At 55.0% G+C, this 21679-nt stretch overlaps 1 protein-coding gene across 1 annotated transcript in view; it reads left to right on the forward strand.

Moving 5' to 3' along the window:
* Positions 1–21679, forward strand: part of LOC140719878 (killer cell lectin-like receptor subfamily B member 1B allele A) — a 62713-nt gene that overhangs the window by 33546 nt on the left and 7488 nt on the right. The window lies entirely within an intron of this gene.

Raw genomic sequence — 21679 nt, forward strand, 5'->3', positions numbered from 1 at the left:
GACCTCAGGAGTTTGTGATGGGACGGTGTGTAGGGAGATTCACTCTGTGTCTGCCCACAGGATTACGTGAAGGTACGGTGTGGAAGAAGCTTCATTCTGTTTCTGACAACAGGAGTGTGTGCTGGGACGGTCTTGTGGGAGCATCACTGGTTCCAACCCAAGGATTGTTTGATGGGATATTGTGGAGGGAGATTCACGAAGAGAACGATACCCTGGAGTATGTGATGGGACAGTGTGGAGGGAGTTTCATTTTCTGTGTCTAACACCGGGACTGTGAGATTGGACGGGGTGGATGGTGTTTCACTCTGTGTCTGACCGCGGGAGTCTGTGATGGAACGGTATGGAGGGAGTTCACTCTGTGTCTGACCCCGGGAGATTGTGCTGCGGCGGTGTACAGGGTGTTTCACTCTGTGTCTGACAGCGGGAGTCTGTGATGGGACGGTTTGGAGGGAGATTCACTCTGTGTCTGACCCCGGGAGTGTGTGATAGGACGGTGTGGAGGGAGATTCACTCTGTGTCTGACCCCGGAAGTGTATTGTGGGATGGTACGGAAGGATATTAACTCTGTGTCTCACACTGGGAGTGTGTGATGGAACGGTATGGTGAGAGTTCACTCTGTTCCTAACCAGTGTGTGTGTGATGGGATGGTTTGGAGGGAGCCGTACCTAGTGTCTTACACGGCAGTGTGTGATGGGATTTGGTGGAGGGAGATTCAATCTGTTACTGACCGCGGGAGTGTATGCTGAGACGGTGCGGGGGGAGATTCACTCTGTTTCTGACCCCGGGAGTGTGTGATGGGATGGTGTGGAGGGAGCGCCACCTTGTGGCTTACACGGCAGTGTGTGATGGGACGGTGTGGAGGGAGATTCGCTCTGTGTCTGACCCTGCGAGAGTGTTATGGGACGGTGTGGAGAAAGATTCACTCTGTGCCTGACCCAGAGAGAGTGTGATGGGATGGTGTAGATGGAGCGCCACCTAGTGCCTTAGCCGGCAGTGTGAGAGGGGACGGTGTGGATGGAGTTTCAATCTGTCTGACCCCGGGAGTGTATCGTGGGATGGTATGGAGGGAGACTCAATCTGTGTCTGACACTGGGAGTGTGTGATGTAACGGTATGGAGGGAGATTCACTCTGTGTCTGACCCGGTGTGTGTGATGGGATGGTGTGGAAAGAGCCTCACTCTGTGTCTGACCCAGGGAGTGTGTGACGGGTGACTGTGGAGAGAGATTCATTCTGTATGTGACCCCGGCAGTTTGTGATGGGACGGTGTGTAGGGAGATTCACTCTGTTTTTGACCCCTGGGAGTTTGTATTGGGATACTGTGGAGGGAGTTTCCCTCTGTGTCTGATCCCGGATGTGTGTGATGGGACGTTGTGGAGGGAGATTCATTCTGTATCTGAACCCGGGAGTGTGTGATGGGTCCATGTGGAGGGCGATTCACTGTGTGTCTGACACCGGGAGTGTGTAATGGGACGGTGTGGAGGGAGATTCACTCTTTGCCTGACCCCGGCAGTGTGTGATGTGAGGTGTGGAAAGAGCCTCACTCAGTGTCTGACCCCGGGAGTGTGTGACGCGTGAGTGTGGATGGAGATTCACTCTGTGTCTGCCCACAGGAGTAAGTGATGGTACGGTGTGGAAGAAGCTTCATTCTGTTTCTGACAACAGGAGTGTGTGCTGGGACGGTCTTGTAGGAGCATCACTGGGTCCAACCCATGGATTGTTTGATTGGACAGTGTGGAGGGAGATTCACGCAGAGAAAAGATACCCTGGGGTATGCGGGGATGTGACTGGGTAGAGGGAGTAACACTCTGTGTCTGAACCCTGGAGTCTGTGATGGGACGGTGTGCAGGGTGTTTCACTCTGTGTCTGACCCCGGGAGTGTGTGATGGGACGGTGTGGAGGGAGATTCACTCTGTGTGTGAGCTCGGGAGTGTGTGATAGGACCGTGTGGAGGGAGATTCAGATTGGGTCTGACCCCGGGAGTGTATGGTGGGATGGTACAGAAGGATATTCACTCTACGTCTCACACTGGGAGTGTGTGATGGAACGGTATGGAGGGAGTTCACTCTGTTTCTGACCAGTGTGTGTGTGAAGGGATGGTTTGGAGGGAGCCGTACCTAGTGTCTTACACGGGAGTGTGTGATGGGATGTGGTGGAGGGAGATTCAATCTGTTACTGACCGCGGGAGTGAGTGCTGAGACGGTGCGGGGGGAGATTCACTCTGTGTCTGACCCCGACAGTGTGTGATGGGATGGTGTGGAGGGAGCGCCACCTTGTGTCTTACCCGGCAGAGTGTGATGGGACGGTGTGGAGGGAGATTCACTCTGTGTCTGACTACGGGAGAGTGTGATGGTACGGTGCGGAGAAAGATTCACTCTGTGCCTGACCCCGAGAGAGTGTGATGGGATGGTGTAGAGGGAGCGCCACCTAGTGCCTTAGCCGGCAGTGGGAGAGGGGACGGCGTGGATGGAGTTTCACTCTGTCTGACCCCGGGAGTGAATCGTGGGATGGTACGGAGGGAGACTCCCTCTGTGTCTGACACCGGGAGTGTGTGATGGGCCGGTGTGAAGGGAGATTCACTCTGTGTCTCACCCCGGGAGTGTGTAATGGGATGGTGTTGTTACAGCCTCACTCAGTGTCTGACCCCGGGAGTGTGTGATGGGTGAGTGTGGAGGGAGATTCACTCTGTGTGTGACCTCAGGAGTTTGTGATGGGACGGTGTGTAGGGAGATTCACTCTGTGTCTGCCCACAGGATTACGTGAAGGTACGGTGTGGAAGAAGCTTCATTCTGTTTCTGACAACAGGAGTGTGTGCTGGGACGGTCTTGTGGGAGCATCACTGGTTCCAACCCAAGGATTGTTTGATGGGATATTGTGGAGGGAGATTCACGAAGAGAACGATACCCTGGAGTATGTGATGGGACAGTGTGGAGGGAGTTTCATTTTCTGTGTCTGACAGTGGGAGTCTGTGATGGGACGGTGTGGAGGGAGATTCACTCTGTGTCTGACCCCGGGAGTGTGTGATGGGACGGTGTGGAGGGAGATTCACTCTGTGTGTGAGCTCGGGAGTGTGTGATAGGACCGTGTGGAGGGAGATTCAGATTGGGTCTGACCCCGGGAGTGTATGGTGGGATGGTACGGAAGGATATTCACTCTACGTCTCACACTGGGAGTGTGTGATGGAACGGTATGGAGGCAGTTCACTCTGTTTCTGACCAGTGTGTGTGTGAAGGGATGGTTTTGAGCGAGCCGTACCTAGTGTCTTACAGGGGAGTGTGTGATGGGACGGTGCGGAGGGAGATTCACTCTGTGTCTGACCCCGAGAGTGTGTGATGGGATGTTGTGGAAGGAGATTCACTCTGTGTCTGTCCCTGGGAGTGTGTGATGGGACGGTGCGGAGTGAGATTCAGTCTGTGTCTGACACCGGGAGTGTGTGATGGGACGGTGTGTAGGGAGATTCATTCTGTGCGTGACCTCGGGAGTGTGTGATGGGACGGTGCGGAGGGTTCTTCACTCTGTGTCTGATCCCGGAATTGTGTGATGGGACGGGGGGGAGTGTGTTTCACTCTGTGTCTGGCAGCGGGAGTCTGTGATGGGACGGTGTGGAGAGAGATTCATTCTGTGTGTGACCTCGGGTGTGTGTGATGGGACCGTGTGGAGGGAGATTCACATTGAGTCTGACCCCGGGAGTGTATAGTGCTTTGGTACGGAGGGATATTCACTCTGTGTCTCACACTGGGAGTGTGTGATGGAACGGTTTGGAGGGAGTTTCACTCTGTGTCTGACCCGTGTCTGTGTTATGGGACGGTGTGCAGGGTGCCGCACCTCGTGTCTTACACGTGAGTGTGTGATGGGATGGGTTTGAGCGAGATTCAATCTGTGTCCGACCGCGGGAGATTGCGATGGGACGGTGCGGAGGGAGATTCACTCTGTGTCTGGCCCCGAGAGTGTGTGATGGAATGGTGTGGAGGGAGATTCACTCTGTGTCTGACCCAGGGATTGTGTGATGGGACGGTGTGGAGGGAAATTCACTCTGTGTCTGACCCTGCGAGAGTGTGATGGGACGGTGTGGAGGGAAATTCACTCTGTGTCTGACAGCGGGAGTCTGTGATGGGACGGTTTGGAGGGAGATTCACTCTGTGTCTGACCCCGGGAGTGTGTGATAGGACGGTGTGGAGGGAGATTCACTCTGTGTCTGACCCCGGAAGTGTATTGTGGGATGGTACGGAAGGATATTAACTCTGTGTCTCACACTGGGAGTGTGTGATGGAACGGTATGGTGAGAGTTCACTCTGTTCCTAACCAGTGTGTGTGTGATGGGATGGTTTGGAGGGAGCCGTACCTAGTGTCTTACACGGCAGTGTGTGATGGGATTTGGTGGAGGGAGATTCAATCTGTTACTGACCGCGGGAGTGTATGCTGAGACGGTGCGGGGGGAGATTCACTCTGTTTCTGACCCCGGGAGTGTGTGATGGGATGGTGTGGAGGGAGCGCCACCTTGTGGCTTACACGGCAGTGTGTGATGGGACGGTGTGGAGGGAGATTCGCTCTGTGTCTGACCCTGCGAGAGTGTTATGGGACGGTGTGGAGAAAGATTCACTCTGTGCCTGACCCAGAGAGAGTGTGATGGGATGGTGTAGATGGAGCGCCACCTAGTGCCTTAGCCGGCAGTGTGAGAGGGGACGGTGTGGATGGAGTTTCAATCTGTCTGACCCCGGGAGTGTATCGTGGGATGGTATGGAGGGAGACTCAATCTGTGTCTGACACTGGGAGTGTGTGATGTAACGGTATGGAGGGAGATTCACTCTGTGTCTGACCCGGTGTGTGTGATGGGATGGTGTGGAAAGAGCCTCACTCTGTGTCTGACCCAGGGAGTGTGTGACGGGTGACTGTGGAGAGAGATTCATTCTGTATGTGACCCCGGCAGTTTGTGATGGGACGGTGTGTAGGGAGATTCACTCTGTTTTTGACCCCTGGGAGTTTGTATTGGGATACTGTGGAGGGAGTTTCCCTCTGTGTCTGATCCCGGATGTGTGTGATGGGACGTTGTGGAGGGAGATTCATTCTGTATCTGAACCCGGGAGTGTGTGATGGGTCCATGTGGAGGGCGATTCACTGTGTGTCTGACACCGGGAGTGTGTAATGGGACGGTGTGGAGGGAGATTCACTCTTTGCCTGACCCCGGCAGTGTGTGATGTGAGGTGTGGAAAGAGCCTCACTCAGTGTCTGACCCCGGGAGTGTGTGACGCGTGAGTGTGGATGGAGATTCACTCTGTGTCTGCCCACAGGAGTAAGTGATGGTACGGTGTGGAAGAAGCTTCATTCTGTTTCTGACAACAGGAGTGTGTGCTGGGACGGTCTTGTAGGAGCATCACTGGGTCCAACCCATGGATTGTTTGATTGGACAGTGTGGAGGGAGATTCACGCAGAGAAAAGATACCCTGGGGTATGCGGGGATGTGACTGGGTAGAGGGAGTAACACTCTGTGTCTGAACCCTGGAGTCTGTGATGGGACGGTGTGCAGGGTGTTTCACTCTGTGTCTGACCCCGGGAGTGTGTGATGGGACGGTGTGGAGGGAGATTCACTCTGTGTGTGAGCTCGGGAGTGTGTGATAGGACCGTGTGGAGGGAGATTCAGATTGGGTCTGACCCCGGGAGTGTATGGTGGGATGGTACAGAAGGATATTCACTCTACGTCTCACACTGGGAGTGTGTGATGGAACGGTATGGAGGGAGTTCACTCTGTTTCTGACCAGTGTGTGTGTGAAGGGATGGTTTGGAGGGAGCCGTACCTAGTGTCTTACACGGGAGTGTGTGATGGGATGTGGTGGAGGGAGATTCAATCTGTTACTGACCGCGGGAGTGAGTGCTGAGACGGTGCGGGGGGAGATTCACTCTGTGTCTGACCCCGACAGTGTGTGATGGGATGGTGTGGAGGGAGCGCCACCTTGTGTCTTACCCGGCAGAGTGTGATGGGACGGTGTGGAGGGAGATTCACTCTGTGTCTGACTACGGGAGAGTGTGATGGTACGGTGCGGAGAAAGATTCACTCTGTGCCTGACCCCGAGAGAGTGTGATGGGATGGTGTAGAGGGAGCGCCACCTAGTGCCTTAGCCGGCAGTGGGAGAGGGGACGGCGTGGATGGAGTTTCACTCTGTCTGACCCCGGGAGTGAATCGTGGGATGGTACGGAGGGAGACTCCCTCTGTGTCTGACACCGGGAGTGTGTGATGGGCCGGTGTGAAGGGAGATTCACTCTGTGTCTCACCCCGGGAGTGTGTAATGGGATGGTGTTGTTACAGCCTCACTCAGTGTCTGACCCCGGGAGTGTGTGATGGGTGAGTGTGGAGGGAGATTCACTCTGTGTGTGACCTCAGGAGTTTGTGATGGGACGGTGTGTAGGGAGATTCACTCTGTGTCTGCCCACAGGATTACGTGAAGGTACGGTGTGGAAGAAGCTTCATTCTGTTTCTGACAACAGGAGTGTGTGCTGGGACGGTCTTGTGGGAGCATCACTGGTTCCAACCCAAGGATTGTTTGATGGGATATTGTGGAGGGAGATTCACGAAGAGAACGATACCCTGGAGTATGTGATGGGACAGTGTGGAGGGAGTTTCATTTTCTGTGTCTGACAGTGGGAGTCTGTGATGGGACGGTGTGGAGGGAGATTCACTCTGTGTCTGACCCCGGGAGTGTGTGATGGGACGGTGTGGAGGGAGATTCACTCTGTGTGTGAGCTCGGGAGTGTGTGATAGGACCGTGTGGAGGGAGATTCAGATTGGGTCTGACCCCGGGAGTGTATGGTGGGATGGTACGGAAGGATATTCACTCTACGTCTCACACTGGGAGTGTGTGATGGAACGGTATGGAGGCAGTTCACTCTGTTTCTGACCAGTGTGTGTGTGAAGGGATGGTTTTGAGCGAGCCGTACCTAGTGTCTTACAGGGGAGTGTGTGATGGGACGGTGCGGAGGGAGATTCACTCTGTGTCTGACCCCGAGAGTGTGTGATGGGATGTTGTGGAAGGAGATTCACTCTGTGTCTGTCCCTGGGAGTGTGTGATGGGACGGTGCGGAGTGAGATTCAGTCTGTGTCTGACACCGGGAGTGTGTGATGGGACGGTGTGTAGGGAGATTCATTCTGTGCGTGACCTCGGGAGTGTGTGATGGGACGGTGCGGAGGGTTCTTCACTCTGTGTCTGATCCCGGAATTGTGTGATGGGACGGGGGGGAGTGTGTTTCACTCTGTGTCTGGCAGCGGGAGTCTGTGATGGGACGGTGTGGAGAGAGATTCATTCTGTGTGTGACCTCGGGTGTGTGTGATGGGACCGTGTGGAGGGAGATTCACATTGAGTCTGACCCCGGGAGTGTATAGTGCTTTGGTACGGAGGGATATTCACTCTGTGTCTCACACTGGGAGTGTGTGATGGAACGGTTTGGAGGGAGTTTCACTCTGTGTCTGACCCGTGTCTGTGTTATGGGACGGTGTGCAGGGTGCCGCACCTCGTGTCTTACACGTGAGTGTGTGATGGGATGGGTTTGAGCGAGATTCAATCTGTGTCCGACCGCGGGAGATTGCGATGGGACGGTGCGGAGGGAGATTCACTCTGTGTCTGGCCCCGAGAGTGTGTGATGGAATGGTGTGGAGGGAGATTCACTCTGTGTCTGACCCAGGGATTGTGTGATGGGACGGTGTGGAGGGAAATTCACTCTGTGTCTGACCCTGCGAGAGTGTGATGGGACGGTGTGGAGGGAAATTCACTCTGTGTCTGACCACGGGAGAGTGTGATGGTACGGTGCGGAGAAAGATTCATTCTGTGCCTGACCCTGGGAGAGTGTGATGGGATGCTGTAGAGGGAGCGCCACCTAGTTTCTTAGCCGGCAGTGTGTGAGGGGACGGTGTGGATGGATTTTCACTCTGACGGACCCCGGGAGTGTATCGTGGGATGGTACGGAGGGAGACTCACTCTGTGTCTGACACTGGGAGTGTGTGATATAACGGTATGGAGGGAGATTCACAGTGTGTCTGACCCCTTGTGTGCGATGGGATGGTGTGGAAAGAGCCTCACTCTGTGGCTGACCCAGGGAGTGTGTGACGGGTGAGTGTGGAGAGAGATTCATTCTGAGTCTGACCCCTGGAGTTTGTGCTGGGGCGGTGTGCAGGGTTTTTCACTCTGTGTCTGACAGCGGGAGTCTGTGATGGGACGGTGTGGAGGGAGATTCACTCTGTTTCTGACCAGTGTGTGTGTGATGGGATGGTTTGGAGGGAGCCGTACCTAGTGTCTTACACGGGAGTGTGTGACGGGATGGGGTGGAGGGAGATTCAATCTGTTACTGGCCGCGGGAGTGTGTGCTGAGACGGTGCGGGGGGAGATTCACTCTGTGTCTGACCCCGAGAGTGTGTGATGGGATGGTGTGGAGGGAGCACCACCATGTGTCTTACACGTCAGTGTGTGATGGGACGGTGTGGAGGGAGATTCACGCTGTGTCTGACCCTGGGAGAGTGCAATGGGACGGTGCGGTGGGAGATTAACTCGATGTCTACCACGGGAGTGTGTGAAGGGACCATGTGGACCGTGATTCCCTCTTTGTCAGACCCCGGGAGTGTGTGATGGAATGGTGTGGAGGGAGTTTCACTCTGTGTCTGACCCGGTGTGTGTGATGGGATGGTGTGGAAAGAGCCTCACTCTGTGTCTGACCCAGGGAGTGTGTGACGGGTGACTGTGGAGAGAGATTCATTCTGTGTGTGACCCCGGCAGTTTGTGATGGGACGGTGTGTAGGGAGATTCACTCTGTTTTTGACCCCTGGGAGTTTGTATTGGGATACTGTGGAGGGAGTTTACCTCTGTGTCTAATCCCGGATGTGTGTGATGGGACGTTGTGAAAGGGAGATTCATTCTGTATCTGAACCCGGGAGTGTGTGATGGGTCCATGTGGAGGGCGATTCACTGTGTGTCTGACACCGGGAGTGTGTGATGGGACGGTGTGGAGGGAGATTCACTCTTTGCCTGACCCCGGCAGTGTGTGATGTGAGGTGTGGAAAGAGCCTCTCTCAGTGTCTGACCCCGGGAGTGTGTGACGCGTGAGTGTAGATGGAGATTCACTCTGTGTCTGCCCACAGGAGTAAGTGATGGTACGGTGTGGAAGAAGCTTCATTCTGTTTCTGACAACAGGAGTGTGTGCTGGGACGGTCTTGTAGGAGCATCACTGGGTCCAACCCATGGATTGTTTGATTGGACAGTGTGGAGGGAGATTCACGCAGAGAAAAGATACCCTGGGGTATGCGGGGATGTGACTGGGTAGAGGGAGTAACACTCTGTGTCTGAACCCTGGAGTCTGTGATGGGACGGTGTGGAGGGAGTTTCACTTTCTGTGTCTAACACCGGGACTGTGAGATTGGACGGGGTGGATGGTGTTTCACTCCGTGTCTGACCGCGGGAGTCTGTGATGGAACGGTATGGAGGGAGTTCACTCTGTGTCTGACCCCGGGAGTTTGTGCTGCGGCGGTGTACAGGGTGTTTCACTCTGTGTCTGACCCCGGGAGTGTATTGTGGGGTGGTACGGAAGGATATTTATCTGTGTCTCACACTGGGAGTGTGTGATGGAACGGTATGGTGAGAGTTCACTCTGTTCCTAACCAGTGTGTGTGTGATGGGATGGTTCGGAGGGAGCCGTACCTAGTGTCTTACACGGGAGTGTGTGATGGGATGGGGTGGAGGGAGATTCAATCTGTTACTGACCGCGGGAGTGTATGCTGAGACGGTGCGGGGGGAGATTCACTCTGTTTCTGACCCCGGGAGTGTGTGATGGGATGGTGTGGAGGGAGCGCCACCTTGTGTCTTACACGGCAGTGTGTGATGGGACGGTGTGGAGGGAGATTCGCTCTGTGTCTGACCCTGCGAGAGTGTTATGGGACGGTGTGGAGAAAGATTCACTCTGTGCCTGACCCAGAGAGAGTGTGATGGGATGGTGTAGATGGAGCGCCACCTAGTGCCTTAGCCGGCAGTGTGAGAGGGGACGGTGTGGATGGAGTTTCAATCTGTCTGACCCCGGGAGTGTATCGTGGGATGGTATGGAGGGAGACTCAATCTGTGTCTGACACTGGGAGTGTGTGATGTAACGGTATGGAGGGAGATTCACTCTGTGTCTGACCCGGTGGGTGTGATGGGATGGTGTGGAAAGAGCCTCACTCTGTGTCTGACCCAGGGAGTGTGTGACGGGTGACTGTGGAGAGAGATTCATTCTGTGTGTGACCCCGGCAGTTTGTGATGGGACGGTGTGTAGGGAGATTCACTCTGTTTTTGACCCCTGGGAGTTTGTATTGGGATACTGTGGAGGGAGTTTCCCTCTGTGTCTGATCCCGGATGTGTGTGATGGGACGTTGTGGAGGGAGATTCATTCTGTATCTGAACCCGGGAGTGTGTAATGGGTCCATGTGGAGGGCGATTCACTGTGTGTCTGACACCGGGAGTGTGTGATGGGACGGTGTGGAGGGAGATTCACTCTTTGCCTGACCCCGGCAGTGTGTGATGTGAGGTGTGGAAAGAGCCTCACTCAGTGTCTGACCCCGGGAGTGTGTGACGCGTGAGTGTGGATGGAGATTCACTCTGTGTCTGCCCACAGGAGTAAGTGATGGTACGGTGTGGAAGAAGCTTCATTCTGTTTCTGACAACAGGAGTGTGTGCTGGGACGGTCTTGTGGGAGCATCACTGGGTCCAACCCATGGATTGTTTGATGGGACAGTGTGGAGGGAGATTCACGCAGAGAAAAGATACCCTGGGGTATGCGGGGATGTGACTGGGTAGAGGGAGTAACACTCTGTGTCTGAACCCTGGAGTTTGTGCTGGGGCGGTGTGCAGGGTGTTTCACTCTGTGTCTGACAGTGGGAGTCTGTGATGGGACGGTGTGGAGGGAGATTCACTCTGTGCCTGACCCGGGGAGTGTGTGATGGGACGGTGTGGAGGGAGATTCACTCTGTGTGTGACCCCGGGAGTGTGTGATAGGATCGTGTGGAGGGAGATTCAGATTGGGTCTGACCCCGGGAGTGTATGGTGGGATGGTACGGAAGGATATTCACTCTACGTCTCACACTGGGAGTGTGTGATGGAACGGTATGGAGGCAGTTCACTCTGTTTCTGACCAGTGTGTGCGTGAAGGGATGGTTTGGAGGGAGCCGTACCTAGTGTCTTACACGGGAGTGTGTGATGGGATGTGGTGGAGGGAGATTCAATCTGTTACTGACCGCGGGAGTGAGTGCTGAGACGATGCGGGGGGAGATTCACTCTGTGTCTGACCCCGACAGTGTGTGATGGGATGGTGTGGAGGGAGCGCCACCTTGTGTCTTTACCCGGCAGAGTGTGATGGGACGGTGTGGAGGGAGATTCAATCTGTGTCTGACCACGGGAGAGTGTGATGGTACGGTGCGGAGAAAGATTCACTCTGTGCCTGACCCCGAGAGAGTGTGATGGGATGGTGTAGAGGGAGCGCCACCTAGTGCCTTAGCCCGCAGTGTGAGAGGGGACGGTGTGGATGGAGTTTCAATCTGTCTGACCCCGGGAGTGTATCGTGGGATGGTACGGAGGGAGACTCAATCTGTGTCTGACACTGGGAGTGTGTGATGTAACGGTATGGAGGGAGATTCACTCTGTGTCTGACCCGGTGTGTGTGATGGGATGGTGTGGAAAGAGCCTCACTCTGTGTCTGACCCAGGGAGTGTGTAGCGGGTGACTGTGGAGAGAGATTCATTCTGTGTGTGACCCAGGCAGTTTGTGATGGGACGGTGTGTAGGGAGATTCACTCTGTTTTTGACCCCTGGGAGTTTGTATTGGGATACTGTGGAGGGAGTTTCCCTCTGTGTCTGATCCCGGATGTGTGTGATGGGACGTTGTGGAGGGAGACTCATTCTGTATCTGAACCCGGGAGTGTGTGATGGGTCCATGTGGAGGGCGATTCACTGTTTGTCTGACACCGGGAGTGTGTGATGGGACGGTGTGGAAAGAGCCTCACTCAGTGTCTGACCCCGGGAGTGTGTGACGCGTGAGTGTGGATGGAGATTCACTCTGTGTCTGCCCACAGGAGTAAGTGATGGTACGGTGTGGAAGAAGCTTCATTCTGTTTCTGACAACAGGAGTGTGTGCTGGGACGGTCTTGTAGGAGCATCACTGGGTCCAACCCATGGATTGTTTGATTGGACAGTGTGGAGGGAGATTCACGCAGAGAAAAGATACCCTGGGGTACGCGGGGATGTGACTGGGTAGAGGGAGTAACACTCTGTGTCTGAACCCTGGAGTTTGTGCTGGGGCGGTGTGCAGGGTGTTTCACTCTGTGTCTGACAGTGGGAGTCTGTGATTGTACGGTGTGGAGGGAGATTCACTCTGTGTCTGACCCCGGGAGTGTGTGATGGGACGGTGTGGAGGGAGATTCACTCTGTGTGTGAGCTCGGGAGTGTGTGATAGGACCGTGTGGAGGGAGATTCAGATTGGGTCTGACCCCGGGAGTGTATGGTGGGATGGTACGGAAGGATATTCACTCTACGTCTCACACTGGGAGTGTGTGATGGAACGGTATGGAGGCAGTTCACTCTGTTTCTGACCAGTGTGTGTGTGAAGGGATGGTTTGGAGGGAGCCGTACCTAGTGTCTTACACGGGAGTGTGTGATGGGACGGTGCGGAGGGAGATTCACTCTGTGTCTGACCCCGAGAGTGTGTGATGGGATGTTGTGGAAGGAGATTCACTCTGTGTCTGTCCCTGGGAGTGTGTGATGGGACGGTGCGGAGTGAGATTCAGTCTGTGTCTGACACCGGGAGTGTGTGATGGGACGGTGTGTAGGGAGATTCATTCTGTGCGTGACCTCGGGAGTGTGTGATGGGACGGTGCGGAGGGTTCTTCACTCTGTGTCTGATCCCGGAATTGTGTGATGGGACGGGGGGGAGTGTGTTTCACTCTGTGTCTGGCAGCGGGAGTCTGTGATGGGACGGTGTGGAGGGAGATTCACATTGAGTCTGACCCCGGGAGTGTATAGTGCTTTGGTACGGAGGGATATTCACTCTGTGTCTCACACTGGGAGTGTGTGATGGAACGGTTTGGAGGGAGTTTCACTCTGTGTCTGACCCGTGTCTGTGTTATGGGACGGTGTGCAGGGTGCCGCACCTCGTGTCTTACACGTGAGTGTGTGATGGGATGGGTTGGAGCGAGATTCAATCTGTGTCCGACCGCGGGAGATTGCGATGGGACGGTGCGGAGGGAGATTCAATCTGTGTCTGGCCCCGAGAGTGTGTGATGGAATGGTGTGGAGGGAGATTCACTCTGTGTCTGACCCAGGGATTGTGTGATGGGACGGTGTGGAGGGAAATTCACTCTGTGTCTGACCACGGGAGAGTGTGATGGTACGGTGCGGAGAAAGATTCATTCTGTGCCTGACCCTGGGAGAGTGTGATGGGATGCTGTAGAGGGAGCGCCACCTAGTTTCTTAGCCGGCAGTGTGTGAGGGGACGGTGTGGATGGATTTTCACTCTGACGGACCCCGGGAGTGTATCGTGGGATGGTACGGAGGGAGACTCACTCTGTGTCTGACACTGGGAGTGTGTGATATAACGGTATGGAGGGAGATTCACAGTGTGTCTGACCCCTTGTGTGCGATGGGATGGTGTGGAAAGAGCCTCACTCTGTGGCTGACCCAGGGAGTGTGTGACGGGTGAGTGTGGAGAGAGATTCATTCTGAGTCTGACCCCTGGAGTTTGTGCTGGGGCGGTGTGCAGGGTTTTTCACTCTGTGTCTGACAGCGGGAGTCTGTGATGGGACGGTGTGGAGGGAGATTCACTCTGTTTCTGACCAGTGTGTGTGTGATGGGATGGTTTGGAGGGAGCCGTACCTAGTGTCTTACACGGGAGTGTGTGACGGGATGGGGTGGAGGGAGATTCAATCTGTTACTGGCCGCGGGAGTGTGTGCTGAGACGGTGCGGGGGGAGATTCACTCTGTGTCTGACCCCGAGAGTGTGTGATGGGATGGTGTGGAGGGAGCACCACCATGTGTCTTACACGTCAGTGTGTGATGGGACGGTGTGGAGGGAGATTCACGCTGTGTCTGACCCCGGGAGTGTGTGATGGGACGGTGCGGAGGGAGATTCACGCTGGGTCTGACCCCGGGAATGTGTGATGAGACGGTGCGGAGGGAGATTCACTCTGTGTCTGACCCTGGGAGAGTGCAATGGGACGGTGCGGTGGGAGATTAACTCGGTGTCTACCCCGGGAGTGTGTGAAGGGACCATGTGGACCGTGATTCCCTCTTTGTCAGACCCCGGGAGTGTGTGATGGAATGGTGTGGAGGGAGTTTCACTCTGTGTCTGACCCAGTGTGGGTGCGATGGGATGGTGTGGAAAGAGCCTCACTCAGTGTCTGACCCGGGGAGTGTATGACGGGTGAGTGTGGGGGGAGATTCACTCTTTGTCCTACCTCGGGAGTGTGTGATGGGACGGTGTGGAGGGAGATTCACTCTGTGTCTCACCCCGGGAGTGTGTAATGGGATGGTGTGGAAACCGCCTCACTCAGTGTCTGACACCGGGAGTGTGTGATGGGTGAGTGTGGAGGGAGATTCACTCTGTGTGTGACCTCAGGAGTTTGTGATGGGACGGTGTGTAGGGAGATTCACTCTGTGTCTGCCCACAGGATTACGTGAAGGTACGGTGTGGAAGAAGCTTCATTCTGTTTCTGACAACAGGAGTGTGTGCTGGGACGGTCTTGTGGGAGCATCACTGGTTCCAACCCAAGGATTGTTTGATGGGATATTGTGGAGGGAGATTCACGAAGAGAACGATACCCTGGAGTATGTGATATGACGGTGTGGAGGGAGTTTCACTTTCTGTGTCTAACACCGGGACTGTGAGATTGGACGGGGTGGATGGTGTTTCACTCTGTGTCTGACCGCGGGAGTCTGTGATGGAACGGTATGGAGGGAGTTCACTCTGTGTACGACCCCGGGAGTTTGTGCTGCGGCGGTGTACAGGGTGTTTCACTCTGTGTCTGACAGCGGGAGTCTGTGATGGGACGGTTTGGAGGGAGATTCACTCTGTGTCTGACCCCGGGAGTGTGTGATAGGACGGTGTGGAGGGAGATTCACTCTGTGTGTGAGAACGGGAGTGTGTGATGGGACCGTGTGGAGGGAGATTCACATTGAGTCTGACCCCGGGAGTGTTTTGTGGGATGGTACGGAAGGATATTAACTCTGTGTCTCACACTGGGAGTGTGTGATGGAACGGTATGGTGAGAGTTCACTATGTTCCTAACCAGTGTGTGTGTGATGGGATGGTTTGGAGGGAGCCGTACCTAGTGTCTTACACGGGAGTGTGTGATGGGATGGGGTGGAGGGAGATTCAATCTGTTACTGACCGCGGGAGTGAGTGCTGAGACGGTGCGGGGGGAGATTCACTCTGTGTCTGACCCCGACAGTGTGTGATGGGATGGTGTGGAGGGAGCGCCACCTTGTGTCTTACCCGGCAGAGTGTGATGGGACGGTGTGGAGGGAGATTCACTCTGTGTCTGACCACGGGAGAGTGTGATGGTACGGTGCGGAGAAAGATTCACTCTGTGCCTGACCCCGAGAGAGTGTGATGGGATGGTGTAGAGGGAGCGCCACCTAGTGCCTTAGCCGGCAGTGTGAGAGGGGACGGTGTGGATGGAGTTTCAATCTGTCTGACCCCGGGAGTGTATCGTGGGATGGTACGGAGGGAGACTCAATCTGTGTCTGACACTGGGAGTGTGTGATGTAACGGTAAGGAGTGAGATTCACTCTGTGTCTGACCCAGGGAGTGTGTGACGGGTGACTGTGGAGAGAGATTCATTCTGTGTGTGACCCCGGCAGTTTGTGATGGGACGGTGTGTAGGGAGATTCACTCTGTTTTTGACCCCTGGGAGTTTGTATTGGGATACTGTGGAGGGAGTTTCCCTCTGTGTCTGATCCCGGATGTGTGTGATGGGACGTTGTGGAGGGAGATTCATTCTGTATCTGAACCCGGGAGTGTGTGATGGGTCCATGTGGAGGGCGATTCACTGTGTGTCTGACACCGGGAGTGTGTGATGGGACGGTGTGGAGGGAGATTCACTCTTTGCCTGACCCCGGCAGTGTGTGATGTGAGGTGTGGAAAGAGCCTCACTCAGTGTCTGACCCCGGGAGTGTGTGACGCGTGAGTTTGGATGGAGATTCACTCTGTGTCTGCCCACAGGAGTAAGTGATGGTACGGTGTGGAAGAAGCTTCATTCTGTTTCTGACAACAGGAGTGTGTGCTGGGACGGTCTTGTAGGAGCATCACTGGGTCCAACCCATGGATTGTTTGATTGGACAGTGTGGAGGGAGATTCACGCAGAGAAAAGATACCCTGGGGTATGCGGGGATGTGACTGGGTAGAGGGAGTAACACTCTGTGTCTGAACCCTGGAGTTTGTGCTGGGGCGGTGTGCAGGGTGTTTCACTCTGTGTCTGACAGTGGGAGTCTGTGATGGGACGGTGTGGAGGGAGATTCACTCTGTGTCTGACCCCGGGAGTGTGTGAGGGGACGGTGTGGTGGGAGATTCACTCTGTGTGTGAGCTCGGGAGTGTGTGATAGGACCGTGTGGAGGGAGATTCAGATTGGGTCTGACCCCGGGAGTGTATGGTGGGATGGTACGGAAGGATATTCACTCTACGTCTCACACTGGGAGTGTGTGATGGAACGGTATGGAGGGAGTTCACTCTGTTTCTGACCTGTGTGTGTGTGAAGGGATGGTTTGGAGGGAGCCGTACCTAGTGTCTTACACGGGAGTGTGTGATGGGATGTGGTGGAGGGAGATTCAATCTGTTACTGACCGCGGGAGTGAGTGCTGAGACGGTGCGGGGGGAGATTTACTCTGTGTCTGACCCCGACAGTGTGTGATGGGATGGTGTGGAGGGAGCGCCACCTTGTGTCTTACCCGGCAGAGTGTGATGGGACGGTGTGGAGGGAGATTCACTCTGTGTCTGACCACGGGAGAGTGTGATGGTACGGTGCGGAGAAAGATTCACTCTGTGCCTGACCCCGAGAGAGTGTGATGGGATGGTGTAGAGGGAGCGCCACCTAGTGCCTTAGCCGGCAGTGGGAGAGGGGACGGTGTGGATGGAGTTTCACTCTGTCTGACCCCGGGAGTGAATCGTGGGATGGTACGGAGGGAGATTCACTCTGTGTCTCACCCCGGGAGTGTGTAATGGGATGGTGTTGTAACAGCCTCACTCAGTGTCTGACCCCGGGAGTGTGTGATGGGTGAGTGTGGAGGGAGATTCACTCTGTGTGTGACCTCAGGAGTTTGTGATGGGACGGTGTGTAGGGAGATTCACTCTGTGTCTGCCCACAGGATTACGTGAAGGTACGGTGTGGAAGAAGCTTCATTCTGTTTCTGACAACAGGAGTGTGTGCTGGGACGGTCTTGTGGGAGCATCACTGGTTCCAACCCAAGGATTGTTTGATGGGATATTATGGAGGGAGATTCACGAAGAGAACGATACCCTGGAGTATGTGATGCGACAGTGTGGAGGGAGTTTCACTTTCTGTGTCTAACACCGGGACTGTGAGATTGGACGGGGTGGATGGTGTTTCACTCTGTGTCTGACCGCGGGAGTCTGTGATGGGACGGTGTGGAGGGAGTTCACTCTGTGTCTGACCCCGGGAGTTTGTGCTGCGGCGGTGTACAGGGTGTTTCACTCTGTGTCTGACAGCGGGAGTCTGTGATGGGACGGTTTGGAGGGAGATTCACTCTGTGTCTGACCCCGGGAGTGTGTGATAGGACGGTGTGGAGGGAGATTCACTCTGTGTGTGAGAACGGGAGTGTGTGATGGGACCGTGTGGAGGGAGATTCACATTGAGTCTGACCCCGGGAGTGTTTTGTGGGATGGTACGGAATGATATTAACTCTGTATCTCACACTGGGAGTGTGTGATGGAACGGTATGGTGAGAGTTCACTATGTTCCTAACCAGTGTGTGTGTGATGGGATGGTTTGGAGGGAGCCGTACCTAGTGTCTTACACGGGAGTGTGTGATGGGATGGGGTGGAGGGAGATTCAATCTGTTACTGACCGCGGGAGTGAGTGCTGAGACGGTGCGGGGGGAGATTCACTCTGTGTCTGACCCCGACAGTGTGTGATGGGATGGTGTGGAGGGAGCGCCACCTTGTGTCTTACCCGGCAGAGTGTGATGGGACGGTGTGGAGGGAGATTCACTCTGTGTCTGACCACGGGAGAGTGTGATGGTACGGTGCGGAGAAAGATTCACTCTGTGCCTGACCCCGAGAGAGTGTGATGGGATGGTGTAGAGGGAGCGCCACCTAGTGCCTTAGCCGGCAGTGTGAGAGGGGACGGTGTGGATGGAGTTTCAATCTGTCTGACCCCGGGAGTGTATCGTGGGATGGTACGGAGGGAGACTCAATCTGTGTCTGACACTGGGAGTGTGTGATGTAACGGTAAGGAGTGAGATTCACTCTGTGTCTGACCCAGGGAGTGTGTGACGGGTGACTGTGGAGAGAGATTCATTCTGTGTGTGACCCCGGCAGTTTGTGATGGGACGGTGTGTAGGGAGATTCACTCTGTTTTTGACCCCTGGGAGTTTGTATTGGGATACTGTGGAGGGAGTTTCCCTCTGTGTCTGATCCCGGATGTGTGTGATGGGACGTTGTGGAGGGAGATTCATTCTGTATCTGAACCCGGGAGTGTGTGATGGGTCCATGTGGAGGGCGATTCACTGTGTGTCTGACACCGGGAGTGTGTGATGGGACGGTGTGGAGGGAGATTCACTCTTTGCCTGACCCCGGCAGTGTGTGATGTGAGGTGTGGAAAGAGCCTCACTCAGTGTCTGACCCCGGGAGTGTGTGACGCGTGAGTTTGGATGGAGATTCACTCTGTGTCTGCCCACAGGAGTAAGTGATGGTACGGTGTGGAAGAAGCTTCATTCTGTTTCTGACAACAGGAGTGTGTGCTGGGACGGTCTTGTAGGAGCATCACTGGGTCCAACCCATGGATTGTTTGATTGGACAGTGTGGAGGGAGATTCACGCAGAGAAAAGATACCCTGGGGTATGCGGGGATGTGACTGGGTAGAGGGAGTAACACTCTGTGTCTGAACCCTGGAGTTTGTGCTGGGGCGGTGTGCAGGGTGTTTCACTCTGTGTCTGACAGTGGGAGTCTGTGATGGGACGGTGTGGTGGGAGATTCACATTGTGTGTGAGCTCGGGAGTGTGTGATAGGACCGTGTGGAGGGAGATTCAGATTGGGTCTGACCCCGGGAGTGTATGGTGGGATGGTACGGAAGGTATTCACTCTACGTCTCACACTGGGAGTGTGTGATGGAACGGTATGGAGGGAGTTCACTCTGTTTCTGACCAGTGTGTGTGTGAAGGGATGGTTTGGAGGGAGCCGTACCTAGTGCCTTACACGGGAGTGTGTGATGGGATGTGGTGGAGGGAGATTCAATCTGTTACTGACCGCGGGAGTGAGTGCTGAGACGGTGCGGGGGGAGATTCACTCTGTGTCTGACCCCGACAGTGTGTGATGGGATGGTGTGGAGGGAGCGCCACCTTGTGTCTTACCCGGCAGAGTGTGATGGGACGGTGTGGAGGGAGATTCACTCTGTGTCTGACCACGGGAGAGTGTGATGGTACGGTGCGGAGAAAGATTCACTCTGTGCCTGACCCCGAGAGAGTGTGATGGGATGGTGTAGAGGGAGCGCCACCTAGTGCCTTAGCCGGCAGTGGGAGAGGGGACGGTGTGAATGGAGTTTCACTCTGTCTGACCCCGGGAGTGAATCGTGGGATGGTACGGAGGGAGACTCACTCTGTGTCTGACACCGGGAGTGTGTGATGGGCCGGTGTGAAGGGAGATTCACTCTTTGCCTGACCCCGGCAGTGTGTGATGTGAGGTGTGGAAAGAGCCTCACTCAGTGTCTGACCCCGGGAGTGTGTGACGCGTGAGTGTGGATGGAGATTCACTCTGTGTCTGCCCACAGGAGTAAGTGATGGTACGGTGTGGAAGAAGCTTCATTCTGTTTCTGACAACAGGAGTGTGTGCTGGGACGGTCTTGTAGGAGCATCACTGGGTCCAACCCATGGTCTGTTTGATTGGACAGTGTGGAGGGAGATTCACGCAGAGAAAAGATACCCTGGGGTATGCGGGGATGTGACTGGGTAGAGGGAGTAACACTCTGTGTCTGAACCCTGGAGTTTGTGCTGGGGCGGTGTGCAGGGTGTTTCACTCTGTGTCTGACAGTGGGAGTCTGTGATGGGACGGTGTGGAGGGAGATTCACTCTGTGTCTGCCCACAGGAGTAAGTGATGGTACGGTGTGGAAGAAGCTTCATTCTGTTTCTGACAACAGGAGTGTGTGCTGGGACTGTCTTGTAGGAGCATCACTGGATCCAACCCAAGGATAGTTTGATGGGACAATGTGGAGGGAGATTCACGCAGAGAAAAGATACCCTGGGGTATGCGGGGATGTGACTGGGTAGAGAGAGTATCACTCAGTGTCTAAACCCGGGATTTTGTGATGGAAGGATGTGGAGGGAGATTCACTCTGTGTCTGACCCCTGGAGTTTGTGCTGGGGCGGTGTGCAGGGTGTTTCACTCTGTGTCTGACCCCGGGAGTCTGTGATGGGACGGTGTGGAGGGAGATTCACTCTGTTTCCGACCAGTGTGTGTGTGATGGGATGGTTTGGAGGGAGCCGTCCCTAGTGTCTTACAAGGGAGTGTATGATGGGATGGTGTGGAGGGAGATTCACTCTGTGTCTGACAACAGGAATGTGTGATGGTATGGTAGGTAGGGAGTTCACTCTGTTTCTGACCAGTGTGTGTGTGATGGGATGGTTTGGAGGGAGCCGTACCTACTGTCTTACACGGGAGTGTGTGATGGGATGGGTTGGAGGGAGATTCAATCTGTTACTGACCGCGGGAGTGTGTGCTGAGACGGTGCGGGGGGAGATTCACTCTGTGTCTGACCCCGAGAGTGCGTGATGGGATGGTGTGGAGGGAGCCCCACCTTGTGTCTTACCCGGCAGAGTGTGATGGGACGGTGTGGAGGGAGATTCACTCTGTGCCTGACCCCGAGAGTGTGTGATGGAACGGGCGGAGGGAGATTCATTCTGTGTCTGACCCTGGGAGAGTGCGATGGGACGGTGCGGATGGAGATTTACTCGGTGTCTGACCCCGGGAGTGTGTGAAGGGACCTTGTGGACGGGGATTCACTCTTTGTCTGACCCCGGGCGTGTATGATGGAATGGTGTGGATGGAGTTTCATTCTGTGTCTGACCCAGCGTTGGTGTGATGGGATGGTGTGGAAAGAGCCTCACTCAGTGTCTGTCACCGGCTGTGTGTGACGGGTGAGTCTGGAGGGAGATTCACTCTTGGTCCTACCTCGGGAGTGTGTGATGGGACGGTGTGGAGGGAGATTCACTCTGTGTCTGCCCACAGGACTACGTGATGGTACGGTGTGGAAGAAGCTTCATTCTGTTTCTGACAACAGGAGTGTGTGCTGGGACGGTGCTGAGGGTTCTTCACTCTGTATCTGTCATCAGGGGTGTATGTTTCGACGGTGTGTAGCGATCCTTATTCTATGTCTGTCTTCTAACCGATTCACAGTTACTTGTTCGGAACTTCCACTGCAAATTCGTCAAGGGACCGTTGAGTATGGTGTTTCACTCTGT

This window comes from Hemitrygon akajei, unplaced genomic scaffold (assembly GCF_048418815.1).
Source record: "Hemitrygon akajei unplaced genomic scaffold, sHemAka1.3 Scf000033, whole genome shotgun sequence".
Classification (NCBI taxonomy): Eukaryota; Metazoa; Chordata; class Chondrichthyes; order Myliobatiformes; family Dasyatidae; genus Hemitrygon; species Hemitrygon akajei.